The 13,153-nt window shown below is 44.0% G+C and overlaps 1 long non-coding RNA gene across 1 annotated transcript in view; it reads left to right on the forward strand.

Moving 5' to 3' along the window:
- LOC110431219 overlaps positions 1–11,310 on the forward strand; it is a 44,223-nt gene extending 32,913 nt beyond the window's left edge. Inside the window, exon 4 of the long non-coding RNA XR_002448601.1 lies at positions 11,019–11,310. This is a non-coding gene — a long non-coding RNA (uncharacterized LOC110431219). The remainder of the gene's footprint in view (positions 1–11,018) is intronic.

The raw sequence follows: 13,153 nt of genomic DNA on the forward strand, positions 1-13,153 counted from the left end.
GAAGAACCTCAGTTAGAGGCACCCCAACTAGAAGACGCGCCGGCCGATGTAGGCGATCAAACTACCGATCTAGCAGGTTCAATCATACTATCGTTAGTTTCTTCAGTTCAGACAAGTATCATCCCTCCTCAGGGTAACGTACTCCCTACAATATTACTGCCGATGAGCTTCTCCTTTTCGATCTTATAACCCCTTCTGTTAACTTTCAGCTGACGTAGTTCCATCGGCAACTCTGGCCGACCAACCTGTGGCCCCATCGGCATCTTTCAGCCAAAGGCGAGAGATTGCCTTGAAGCAAGTAAGCCATCCAATCTTCCACCGGTATCATTTGCCGATGCTTTGACCATAAAAATGACTCATTTTATCTTCTCTCTCAGGAACAAGACTCTCCCGACAGCTTATTCTCCTTCGCCATTGATATCTCCGAAGAGGAAGGTGAGGAAGCAAGTTCCTCCCGGGCAGTTGGGATTGTATCGGCAGAGACCAGGGCTAAGCTGGAAGAACTATCGGCTATCCTTCATCAAGACACAGCTCAACTGGTTAATGATTCCGACCCAGCCAAGGTTCTGTTCAAGACCCTCAGAGGCCAGATCCCTACCGATGCTGAAGAAACCCTCTTCCAGGCCGCACATCTAGAAAGTCGCCAGCTGCAGTACCAGAGAGCCACTCGGCGCCTTGCCGATAGAGCTGCTCAGACCCAGCTCTCTGAGGAGATGATGAAAGAGAAACTCTTAGCCGATGAGAAGCACAAGAACATCGGCACCTTGAAGTCCTCAGGCGATGCATTGAAGCAGAAAATCTCTGATCTATCGGCAAAAAGAGAAGCCCTGCTGGCAGAACTCAAGCAAGTGGAGGATGCCTTATCCCGAGCCCAGCAAGAAGAAAGTCAACTACCGGGGACCATCAAGCACCTCGAGCAAGAGCGAAATGCCCACGGTCGCAAAGCGCTGCAGTTGAAGAAGAAGCTGAAGCCGATAGAAGGTTCTGCCGATGATGATACCAAAGAGATAGAACAAGCCAACCAAATTCGGCTACTCGCCATATCGGCGATCCAGGCGCTGCTGAACATCTGAAGCTTTCATCGGCAACACGTCTTCGCTCCTCTGCATTTCAGCTTTCCTAATGTCTTAGTCTAGCCGATAGGACTGTTATCGGTACTTAAACTTCTATGCATCGACCCATATGCTGGGGTAGTACTTCTTTAAATATTTGCCATTTAATGCTCTGGGAAATTCAACTCCTTCGAGAGTTTCTAAAATATAGGCATTTCCAGGAGCCGATTGACTTATCCGATAAGGACCTTCCCAATTAGGAGACCACTTTCCAAACTTCGAACTTTTGGTCCCGATCGGTAAAATTAATTTCCATACCAAGTCTCCATCGGCAAACTCCTTAGCCTTTACTTTCTTGTCATACCATCTAGCAACTCTCTTCTTATTTTCTTCTATACTCATTAAAGCCTTTAACCGATGTCCTGCTAGATCGTCTAACTCATCGGTCATCAAAGTGGCATAATCATCGGCAGCCAATTGATCTTGAAAAGATAATCGCCTAGATCCAGCCTTAATTTCCCAAGGCAACACTGCATCATGTCCATACACCAATTGATAGGGTGACACCTTGGTTGATCCATGACAAGCCATTCGATAGGACCACAACGCTTCATTTAATAATGTATGCCACCGCTTAGGATTTTCTTCAATCTTTCGTTTGATAAGCTTGATAATTCCTTTGTTAGACGCCTCGGCCTGCCCATTGGCCTGAGCATAATAAGGAGAAGAATTCAACACTTTAATCCCCATACCGATTGCAAATTCATCAAACTCCCCCGATGTAAACATAGTGCCCTGATCGGTAGTAATTGTTTGAGGGATCCCAAATCGGTAAATGATATGCTCCTTCACAAAATCAATCATGTTGGCTGATGTGACTTTCTTCAAAGGAATAGCTTCGACCCACTTAGTGAAATAATCAGTGGCAACTAGAATAAACTTATGCCCTTTGCTAGATGGTGGATAAATCTGGCCGATCAGATCAATAGCCCATCCTCGGAACGGCCAAGGCTTTATGATAGGATTCATAGCCGATGCAGGTGCCCTTTGAATATTACCAAACTTCTGACACCCTTGACACCCTTTGAAATACTTAAAGCAATCCTCAAGTATAGTCGGCCAATAATATCCATTCCTTCTAATCATCCACTTCATCTTAAAAGCCGACTGATGTGCTCCACACACTCCTTCATGAATTTCTCCCATCAAACTCCTAGCTTCATCATCACCTAAGCATCGGAGAAGAATTCCATCAATAGTTCGATAGTACAATTCATCTTCAAGGAGCACATACTTGGTTGCTTGAAATCGAACTCGTCTTTCAACTTTCTTGGATGGATCTTTCAAATAATCAATAATTCCTTTCCTCCAATCATCGGCACCGATTGCTGATATTGCATTAATCATAGGCTGATATCCCGAGGCATGCTGAGCTAACCGATTGGCCTCTTCATTATGCAATCGAGGAACATGCTCTAATCGGAAATCTTTGAATTCCTTTAACAGTTGCATGCTCTTCTCGAAATAAGTTATGAGAACTTCACTTCGGCATTCATAGCTCCCGGCCAATTGATTTATAACCAACATAGAATCCCCGAAGACTTCAACAGCGTCAGCACGAACTTCCCTTAACAACTCTAATCCTTTTATCAAAGCCTGATACTCAGCCTGATTATTTGTTGACGTAGCAACGATTGGCAAGGAAAATTCATACTTCCTTCCCATAGGAGAAACTAACACTATGCCGATTCCTGCCCCCCGGTCACATGTAGATCCATCAAAGAAGAGTGTCCAAGGCACAATTTCCACAGCCTCCACCGTACCGCAATGTTGGGTCACAAAATCGGCCATAACCTGCCCTTTAACTGCCTTAGCCGATTCATAACGCAGATCGAACTCCGATAGCGCTAAAATCTATTTACCGATCCTGCCACTCATAATCGGCATAGATAGCATGTACCGGACCACATCATCTTTGCAAACAACAGTGCATTCGGCCGATAACAAGTAGTGCCTTAACTTGATACACGAAAAATATAAGCATAGGCAAAGTTTCTCAATGGCCGAATATCTGGTCTCAGCATCAATCAACCTCCTGCTTAAGTAATAAATTACGCGCTCTTTCCCTTCAAATTCTTGAATCAAAGCTGAACCGATAACCACCCCATCGGTAGACAAATACAATCTGAAGGGCTTTCCTTGCTGAGGTGGAACTAGAACTGGAGGATTCACTAGATACTTCTTAATTTCTTCCAGAGCCAACGGTTGCTCTTTCCCCCAAATAAATTCTTGATCGGCTTTTAGCTTAAGAAGAGGACTGAAAGCACGAATTTTACCAGACAAATTAGATATAAATCTCCTGATAAAATTTACCTTGCCGATCAAGGACTGGAGCTCAGTTTTGTTGGTAGAGGCCACTATCTTATTGATGGGGTCAATAGATCTTCGACTAATTTCAATCCCCCTTTGATGTACCATGAAACCAAGAAACTGCCCTGCCGATACACCAAATGCGCACTTATTGGGATTCATTTTCAATCCATGCTTCCTTGTGCACTCTAACACCTTTCGTAGATCGGCAAGATGCTTTGTGGAATCCCCAGACTTAACCACCACATCATCAATATAAATCTCCACCAGCTTGCCGATGAACTCATGAAATATAAAATTCATAGCCCTTTCATAAGTAGCACCAGCATTCTTCAGGCCAAAAGTCATGACTATCCATTCAAATAACCCAACATGACCAGGACACCTAAATGCGGTTTTTGGAATATCTTCTTCTGCCATGAATATTTGATTGTATCCCGCATTGCCATCCATAAAGCTAATGATCCGATGACCAGCCGCGGCGTCAACCAACAGATCGGCAACAGGCATCGGGTATCCATCCATCGGCGTAGCTTTATTGAGATTCCTGAAATCAATGCACACCCGAAGCTTCCCGTTTTTCTTGTAAACCGGAACGACATTGGAAATCCATTCGGCATACCGACACTGCCGAATAAACTTAGCTTCAATAAGTTTAGTGATTTCGGCCTTAATATCAGGTAGAATATTAGGATTACATCGGCGAGCTGGCTGCTGATGTGGCCGAAATCCAGACTTGATGGGTAACCGATGTTCAACAATTGATCGGTCTAAACCAGGCATCTCGGTATAATCCCAAGCAAAGCAATCTTTATATTCCTTTAACAAATCAGTTAATTGTTGCTTACACTCAGGATTTAACTTAGCACTAATAAAAGTAGGTCTAGGCTTATCACCACTACCTATATCTACTTCTACCAAATCATCGGCCGATGTGAATCCCTGGCCTAATTTTCCATCATCGGCGAACCTATCCATCAAAAACCGTCGTCAGAACCGACTGCTTGGATCGGTGGAATCTCGTAATCGGCAACCTTGAGAAAATCTTTCTCCCAAACTTCTCCTGAAATGCACCTGGTCCTCTCATAGGTATCCGCCTCTGCCGACGCAATGACATAAGAAGAATCTCCTGGGACAATCTCAATTTTGTCACCTACCCACTGAACCAAGCATTGGTGCATTGTAGACGGGATGCAACAATTGGCATGAATCCAATCTCTTCCCAGTAACAAGTTGTACGCACCTTTTCCACTGATCACGAAGAAAGTTGTCGGCAAAGTTTTGCTGCCGATGGTCAACTCTACACATATTGCCCCCTTGACTGGAGACACGTTCCCTTCAAAGTCTTTAAGCATCATATCGGTCTTGGTCAAATCCTGATCCCCTTTCCCAAGCTTCCGATATACTGCATACGGCATAATATTAATAGCAGCTCCACCATCAACTAGGATCTTGGTCATTGGCTGCCCATCAACCCTTCCTTTGACGAACAGAGCTTTGAGATGCTGTCTTTCGTCATCGGCAGGTTTCTCAAAGATAGCTGTCATCGGATCCAGAGCCAGCTGAGCTATCTGATCGGAAAATTCCAACTCACCATCACTGGATGGTGCAAGAAACTCCATCGGCAACATAAAGACCATGTTAACTCCTGCCGATGGACCTTCCCTCTTAGTGTCTGATGGCTGCTGACCTCCAGACTGACCAGAGTTCTCGCCCTTGTTTAGCTCCTCTTGCCTTTCACGTTGCAATCTCCTTTTCTGTGTCTTGGTCAACCCTTCCGGACACCATGGAGGAAGTGGCTTCTGCCTTGCTACTGGGCGTCGATTCTCTCTTGACTCCATCCGATGCGTCTTAGCATCCCTATCATGCACGCTGAGCCTGCCCCCCAGCCGATCATGAACTGATGCTCTTCCTCTGATCGGCCCATCAAATCGCCGATTGTCATCATGATAACGCCGATCGGTTCTATCATACCGATCATAACCATTGCACTCAGGGCAGTCTCTGACAGTGGGAAGCTTAATATTCTCCTCCCAACAATGGATGAAGAATGGACAGTTCCAATGATCTCTATGCCGATTCCACTCCTGTCGGCGTCTCTCTTCTTCCCGACGATAATCTTCTTGCTGGCGCCGATACCGATCTTCCCGTTGCTGCCAGTTCTCTCGAGGCCTTCTATGAGTTATAACAATGCCAGACCGAGGAGGCCTACCTGAGCTAGTTCCTTCCTGAACCAAGCCCCTACCTCTTGCATCGGTAGTAGTAACTTGATGCTGAGGATCTACCGATGCACTTCTCTCGGCTGCTTCTGATGTTAAGACCTTAGTCTTTCCCTTAGCATCCAACATGTTTGTTGGGAAAGGATGTTGGTCTATCTTCATCGGCTTCTGAGTCTTGGAGCTGTCAAACTTGATTCTCCCAGACTCTATAGCCGATTGCAGCTGCTGCCTGAAAACCTTACACTCATTGGTGTCATGAGAAGTTGCATTATGCCACTTGCAATATTTCATCCTCTTTAACTCCTCAGCCGATGGGATTACCTGATTAGGAGACAGTTTGATCTGACCTTCCTGAAGTAGAAAATCAAATATCCTATCGGCCTTAGCGGTGTCAAAAGCGAACTTTTCTGGTTCCTTCTGCCCAAAAGGGCAAGACATCGGCTTTTTGTTCTTTACCCACTCTGCCAAACCGATGACTGGTTCCTCATCAGAATCTGAGCTTGTTGCCTCATCAACAAATGATACCTTCTTGTTCCATGCTCTTTTGGGCTCGAAAGGCTTGATGTCTTGATCAGAAATCCTCTGCACCAAATGACTTAAGCTTTCAAACTCCTGAGAGGCATACTTATCCCTGATATGTGGCAACAAACCCTGGAAAGCCAAATCGGCTAGCTGCCGATCATCCAGAACCAGGCTATAGCATTTATTCTTGACCTCCCGTATCCTCTGCACAAAACCCTCAACCGACTCATCATTACGTTGCCTCAACTTGACCAAGTCGGTGATCTTCTTCTCATGAACCCCGGAAAAGAAGTATTTGTGGAATTGTTTCTCCAGATCGGCCCAAGTAATCACTGAGTTGGGTGGTAGTGATATGAACCAGGTAAAAGCCGATCCAGACAATGATGATGAAAATAAACGAACCCTTAATTCGTCCCTGTTACTAGCTTCCCCGCATTGAATAATGAACCTATTGACATGCTCCATGGTTGACGTGTCATCCTGTCCAGAAAACTTAGTAAAGTCTGGTACCTTGTACCGATGCGGAAGCGGGATCAAATCATATGCGGGAGGATACGGTGTCCGATAAGAGTAAGTGTTGACTTTGGGTTTTATCCCAAATTGATCCCTCATTACTTCAGCGATCTTATCGGCCCAATATGCATCGGTATCCTGCCGATGAGGCGGCTACGGGTCCGGCACCTGGTGGCGAGCCTCCACGTGTCTGTTTGGGACATGATCTGCACGGAACATTGGGTTGATCATCTGGCCTCCAATCTGCAGACCACCAAACTGCTGTCCACCGATTTGCTGCCCCCGAGCTGCTGTTCGAGATTCATTGGCTGGTTGGGAACCCCCTGGCTCTGGAATCCGGGATAGATCTGTCCTTGCTGGAACCCTGTAGCCTGGTAACTCTGTTGGGGTGTTTGAGGAAAGACTTGCTGTCCAAACCATCCATTATTAACGTTCATCGGCATAGGCGCTGCCGATGATTGGTAATTGGGCATCATCATTGAATTGACATACCCCGACTGGGTCATAGACCTCTGTTGCATCAGCATTGAATCTGCCGATGCATTAGGCATCTGGAACATTGAATCTTGAGGATTCCCAGTGTGAGGCCTCGTAGTAGTAGTTGTAGTATACCGAGGACTCTGGTTCAACGGCGCATTAGGAAGCGTCGATGTCATAGGAGTCTTGCCCCTCATGTCGATTATCTGTGATGTACCCGGCGTCAACTCTGGAAGCATACCATAACCCCACCAGTTGGGAGGAAGAGTCAGCCCTGACATTGCCGATGCCAACATATCTGTAGTCAGTTTATTCTGCCCACCTGAAGTCTGCGGGTTAGTTGTCATCGGCACAGATTGTGCATTAGTAGTTCCCAACGTACTTAGAGGGACGGCAGACTGTGCACTCGCAGCGGCCGTAGCAGCCGATGGAGCCGTGACCTCTGGTGACGTTGGCTGATGACGAGAGGGGCCCACATAATCTGGTGGGATTTGTCCTTCCTTGAAAGTTCTTGCCACGGCATTGAAAATCGTATTAGACAGTACGCCAGCTTGGTTGATCAAAGCTCGGTTGATAGCACTGTCAACCATATCTTGAAGCTTGCCAGGATTGGCTTCGAAAGTAACCTGCCATGGTGCCGGCACTGCATCTTTCTGGATTACTTCGCCGCTCCTGTTCATGCTGAAGGACTTTAGGCATTGCAACTTGTATTCCTCCATGGCTTGAGCAATAGCTTGCTTCTGCTCATCCTTGAGATTGGCTTCCGTCACAGGGATGACGTTCTCTTGATCAAAGTCAGAGATCGACATGTTGAACTTGATCTTGAATCTGTCCCACCGGGCGTGCCAAAAGATGTGTTGGTGCAAAAGCTGGTCTGCAAACACAAAGGGCTAATACCCGATTTCAAACGTTAAGGCGTGCCAGCCGATTTGACCTTACTATCGGCAAAGGTGATAACTCGAATACTTTAGTCCTAACAACAGCGATGCGCCCGGATGTCACGGCTAAGAGGTACTCACGCGGAACTTGAGAACGCGCCGAGCTTGAGTCGACGAATTCCTAAGAACTCGTAATGAAAAGGGAAAAAAGTATGACGAAGCCGTCGAAAAAGTAGATGCTGGAATATGAGTAAAAACGTATGTTTGATTGATTGATAGATGTATCATTACAAGGCCCTAGGGTCTATATTTATACCCTGCTCAAAGAGCTACAACCAAACACGATTAGAATTCGAATTCCAAATTACACAGAATCCGTATACAAAACGATTTAAATAATTTAAGGAAATAACAAAACTATCCCCCGTGACAAACTGAAACTCTTCCACAAACCATCGGCGGCTTCCGAACTCTCCCTTCGTATCATCGGCAGATTTCCTTGCCATAGTCATCGGCAGACTTCCTCATCATAGCCATCGGCACAGACACATCACCGCCTACAGACTTAGTCACGTTCAACCTCTCCTTCATCGGCAACCATCCTCATCGGCACCTCTTCCTGTAAACAAAACACTGCCGTCTTATCCTGCCGGCCTGGACACGTGCCCAAAAACGGTGTCAACACCTACTTATAGATGATATATCCCTACAGAGTACCTCATGTACCGACTTTGTGGACAACGATTCTAATATGTTTGGAGGCTCTTGTTATAATGGTAACATCTTAAAAAGTTGTTGGCCATACTGATTTAAGCTTCCTCAGTTGCTGCTATATAAGTTGCTTGGTTCTGAGGTTTGCTGCTTCACCTATTTGTCTATTTCAGGCCAAATAACATAATCTACGTGCGTACAAAAGCTATAGATCTAGAAAAGCTAAAACTCTTACAATTTTAAATGGAGAAATTATATAGTAGTACTTCATCCTGTATATAGTAATACTCATTCTTTGTTCTATGTTAGTTTTTCCGACGTTGTGGACCTGCTTGGAAAACCACATAGATTGTCTCCAAACAATAATGCTTCATACGCCTGCATACTATAAAACATTATTCTTCACCAAATTAACAGTGTCATACCATGTGTGTGTTCTTGGTGCTCACCTAGGGGGCTAGGAACACAGCCTGACAGTTCATTGCCTATCAGGATAGATACCTACTGCTTAATACCTATGTTAATATGCTTCCTATGCTTCTCAAAGTACTGCCCCTCACATTCCATGCGATTTGCTTGCCATCTCTCCTAATTAGGATCATGTAAATTATCAAGACTGAGTACTAAAATGTCCTTAAGTTCAGCAATACCGCATCAAGTGTTGTGCTTAAGCAAGACAAATAAATGCTCTTTGTTTTCTCTTTGTGATAATTTCAGGATTCAGAGTTCATTAAGGTTAATCTGGATACTCCAGCTTCCTTGCCTGCCACATCATTATTGTCTTCATAAACTTTGCTCATGCCTATGGTCATTCTCCTCTTCAAGTTACTGTTACTACAGAGTTTATACATATGACTACTTACCATATGTGCAAGTGTGGTGTACAGGACGACTGAAGTGTAGCCATGGTGATGCAGCAGGTGCTGTGGTTGGACACGGCACTGCAGTCGCCGCACAGGAAATCCTCCTTCGACTCCTCTCTCTCGCAATTTTTGTAAGTGTGTCAAAGAGGGGTTCCCTTGACCACTTGGGATCCATTTCGTCTATTTTTTGTTGAATTTATGCATCTGTACATCAATTTTTTTCACCTGTGATCTAGCGCCTGCCCTATCACTGCAGCGAGCAAGATGAGAATCGGCATGCCTACATATTTTGTTGCTACCCTGTTCGTTTGGTGCCATTTTTTCGTACTGCAATGATTTTAGGTCTGTCTGCCTCTCAAAATTAAACTATCTGAAATCATTACAATATATTTTGACTATTTGAATGGCCTTTCAGAATATGAATACTCATATGTTGCAAAGACGCAATCATATTCTTTTTTGAATGGTCAGTTGAGCTAATTTCAAACCGTACTTATTCTTCCTGAATATGGATACTTATATCTTGCAAGGATGCAAAAAAGCATTTTATGTTCTGCCAACTTAGTGTGTGATCTCCAAGTATTTTCTATGTTATCAAAGGTCCCATATTGCATATTGGAAACTAGCATTGTTCCCTTCTACAGATCCTACATTACTACAATATATATGTACCCTAGAGTGTTCTCTATTTCGTAGTTTGGTGGAACTTTCCACTTTTTCAGGTTTACCTTCCTACGTCGTGCGACCAGGATGATAATGAAGAAATTGAAAACTACCTGCTACACTCTACGAACATAAAAAAGGTTATCCCTCGGGTTATAATTTTTCATGGTTTGTGTTTGTGCCTCCGAACGACGATGACATAATATTGTAGTATGCTATATAACATTTGCATTTCAAAGATATATTTTGCCTTTTTTCATTATCTTTGATTCAGTTTTGTTATTGCCACAGTTCCTCTGAGTGCCTCACAAATTTGTAGACTATACATGATGCTAAGCTTCTACTGATTTTGAATGAAAAGGGTTGGAGGTGATAAAAATTTCATTTGTGCATGCAGGCTTCTCCATGACTTTGACTTTTATCAGTTGCCTACAATCTCATATAACAATAGCAGACTGCAAAAATCTTGATACCGAACAAGTCAATAGAAATTTAGTAGTGATGAAACAACGGTACGGTTGTCTAGCTCTTTTCTCTTTGTGGAATTATTTGTGTTCGGTTTGCCTGGAATACAAAGAGCCCACCAGGTGGCCACATGATGCTTGGAAAAGTTGCATACTAAGTTACCTGACCTGATTTTTTTCGTTCTACTCCTACCTCCGAGGATTTTAATCCTATTCTTTTGTTGTTTGCGACAACATGTTCCTCATGTTACCAACTAATGCTGCTTATTTCCTCCCGATTGTGCAGGTCGCTGGGTACCTCAAGGGCTCATTTCTTGTTTACTGGACAGTTGATATATTCTGGTACAACACATCCTGCCTCATATCCTGCCAACTCTTCAAACTATTAATGAGTTTGTCATTGGGCCAATGAAAATTCTTGGATGCTCCAAAACAGCTCTTACTTTCCTTTTCTATTCATTAGACTAGGTGTCTTATGTAAGATGTTTCCTACTTAGTCATATTGTAGTATATATACCTAGCACATTTTCTCCATCGTTACAATCTTTGCCCTGCCTACGCGCGCGATGGCGCGCGCCTTTCACTAGTTAGCAATGAGAGGAGGTGTGAATCTGAAGAGAGAGAAAGGAGCTACACCGGTTAGTGCTTCCAAGGACAGGACAGGGGTCTTGTTTATTTCTTCAAATATTTTGCAAAATGTTTTAAATTTTTTGTCATATCGAATCTTCTGGGACATGCATAAAGCATTAAATATAGATAAAAAATAACTAATTGTATATAATTTGCGAGACGAATCTTTTGAGCCTAGTTAGCCTATGATTGGACTTGTCAAATACAAACGAAAGTATTAGTGTTTACATTTTGCAAATTTCTTTGCAAGTAAACAAGGCCAGGTTTCGCAAGGCGCTTCCATGCTCGTACCATGATTTATGCCACACAGGCAAAAAAAATCTTTTTTTAGTAAATTTATAAAATTTGTTCTATCTCAGATAATAAAATTGGAAGAGTATTTTAAAAAGTGTCATTTGAACATGTGACGTCCGACAGATATATAGTGGAAATAAAAACTTTTCCCCTGCCTACAAAACCCCTCGTCCTGGATCTGGACATCTGGAGCAAAGAGAGAGAGGGAGAGGAAGCGATGGAGGGCTCTCCTTGAGATTTCACGGTCCTCACGTTTGCCTTACCTACAAAAGGGCAATTTAAATTGCCCCCTACAAAACCCCTCGGCGTCTCAGCCTGTGCATCCTGGGAAGAAAACCCTCGCCCTACCTATTCGTGGGAACCGCCCTCCCTCTTTCATGATCCGCCACCCAGCAGCCTCTACCCACTTCTTCGCCATTTACTGCAGCAAAGCAAACATCTGATTCGGGAGATTATGGGTGCTATTTTGCTATCCCTCATCTTATCTATCGCATGACAGGTAAATCTGCGGCGCCCTCAATTGTCGATTCGGCCGGGGGCGCAAGAAATCCGCTGATAACCTCAGTTTGTTCCCCTTGCCTTACCTTGTGTCTCCAGTTTTTCTTTGTTAATTTATTTTATTCCGGATCCCCCTCTCTTACAAACATATCTCGAGGAATCTGCTTTCTAAAGCACGCGTTCTGAGTTACTTTGTTTTCCTATGGATTCTTGACGATTTTGAGGGCCTGGATCTATGAGCTCGTAGAAATGCCGAATCCGTTGTGGTTTCAGACTTTCAGCCTCATTTCCGAGCTGACTAGATGATTTTTTTTCATGAGGGCTATTCTAATTCGTCAGCCTGATGATTAGCATCTTTTTGCACAAAAATCGCAGATCTGAATGTGTTTTCCGTCGAAGCCTGCTTGACCGCCGTGGTGGGTCGTCTGAGCCACTGAGCTCAGCTCGTTGACTCCCTTGCTACTCCCTCTATTCCAACCCTACTCTTTTCGCGATCTAAACAAGGCCTTATATGAGTAGTTTTCTCTCAGGGAAACTACCAACTACTAGTACTACACACATGCATGTATGGAGTATAAATATATCCTCGCTCTTCTTCCACCACTGAGCTGGCCGAGCAGGCTCCGGGAGATGCATCTGTAGATGCAAAAGTTATGAAGGCTATCAAAGATTGGAAGAATGCCCTGCTTAAATTCATTTTTAACTTGTTTAACAAGTTCTTTATCACTATCTGAAGCTGTTCCTATCATAAAGCACTGCAACGCAGCCTGGGCTGCTTGTGATTTGGTCAGCATCGTGTTAATGATTTCGCTTTAGCTTGACTGATATTTGAAGTACAAACATGCAGTATTTTACCCTATGGGCAAAATTGGCAGATTATGAAAAGCAAAGAAAGTTGCATCTGCTGTGCTCCTGGTTCATGTGGGCACAACTGCATGATGACTGTGTCTCCAGTTTTTTTTTTAATTCGTTTTATTCCGGATCCCCCTGCCTTACAAA

The sequence above is a fragment of the Sorghum bicolor genome, chromosome 10, assembly GCF_000003195.3.
Source record: "Sorghum bicolor cultivar BTx623 chromosome 10, Sorghum_bicolor_NCBIv3, whole genome shotgun sequence".
In the NCBI taxonomy this organism is placed as follows: domain Eukaryota; kingdom Viridiplantae; phylum Streptophyta; class Magnoliopsida; order Poales; family Poaceae; genus Sorghum; species Sorghum bicolor.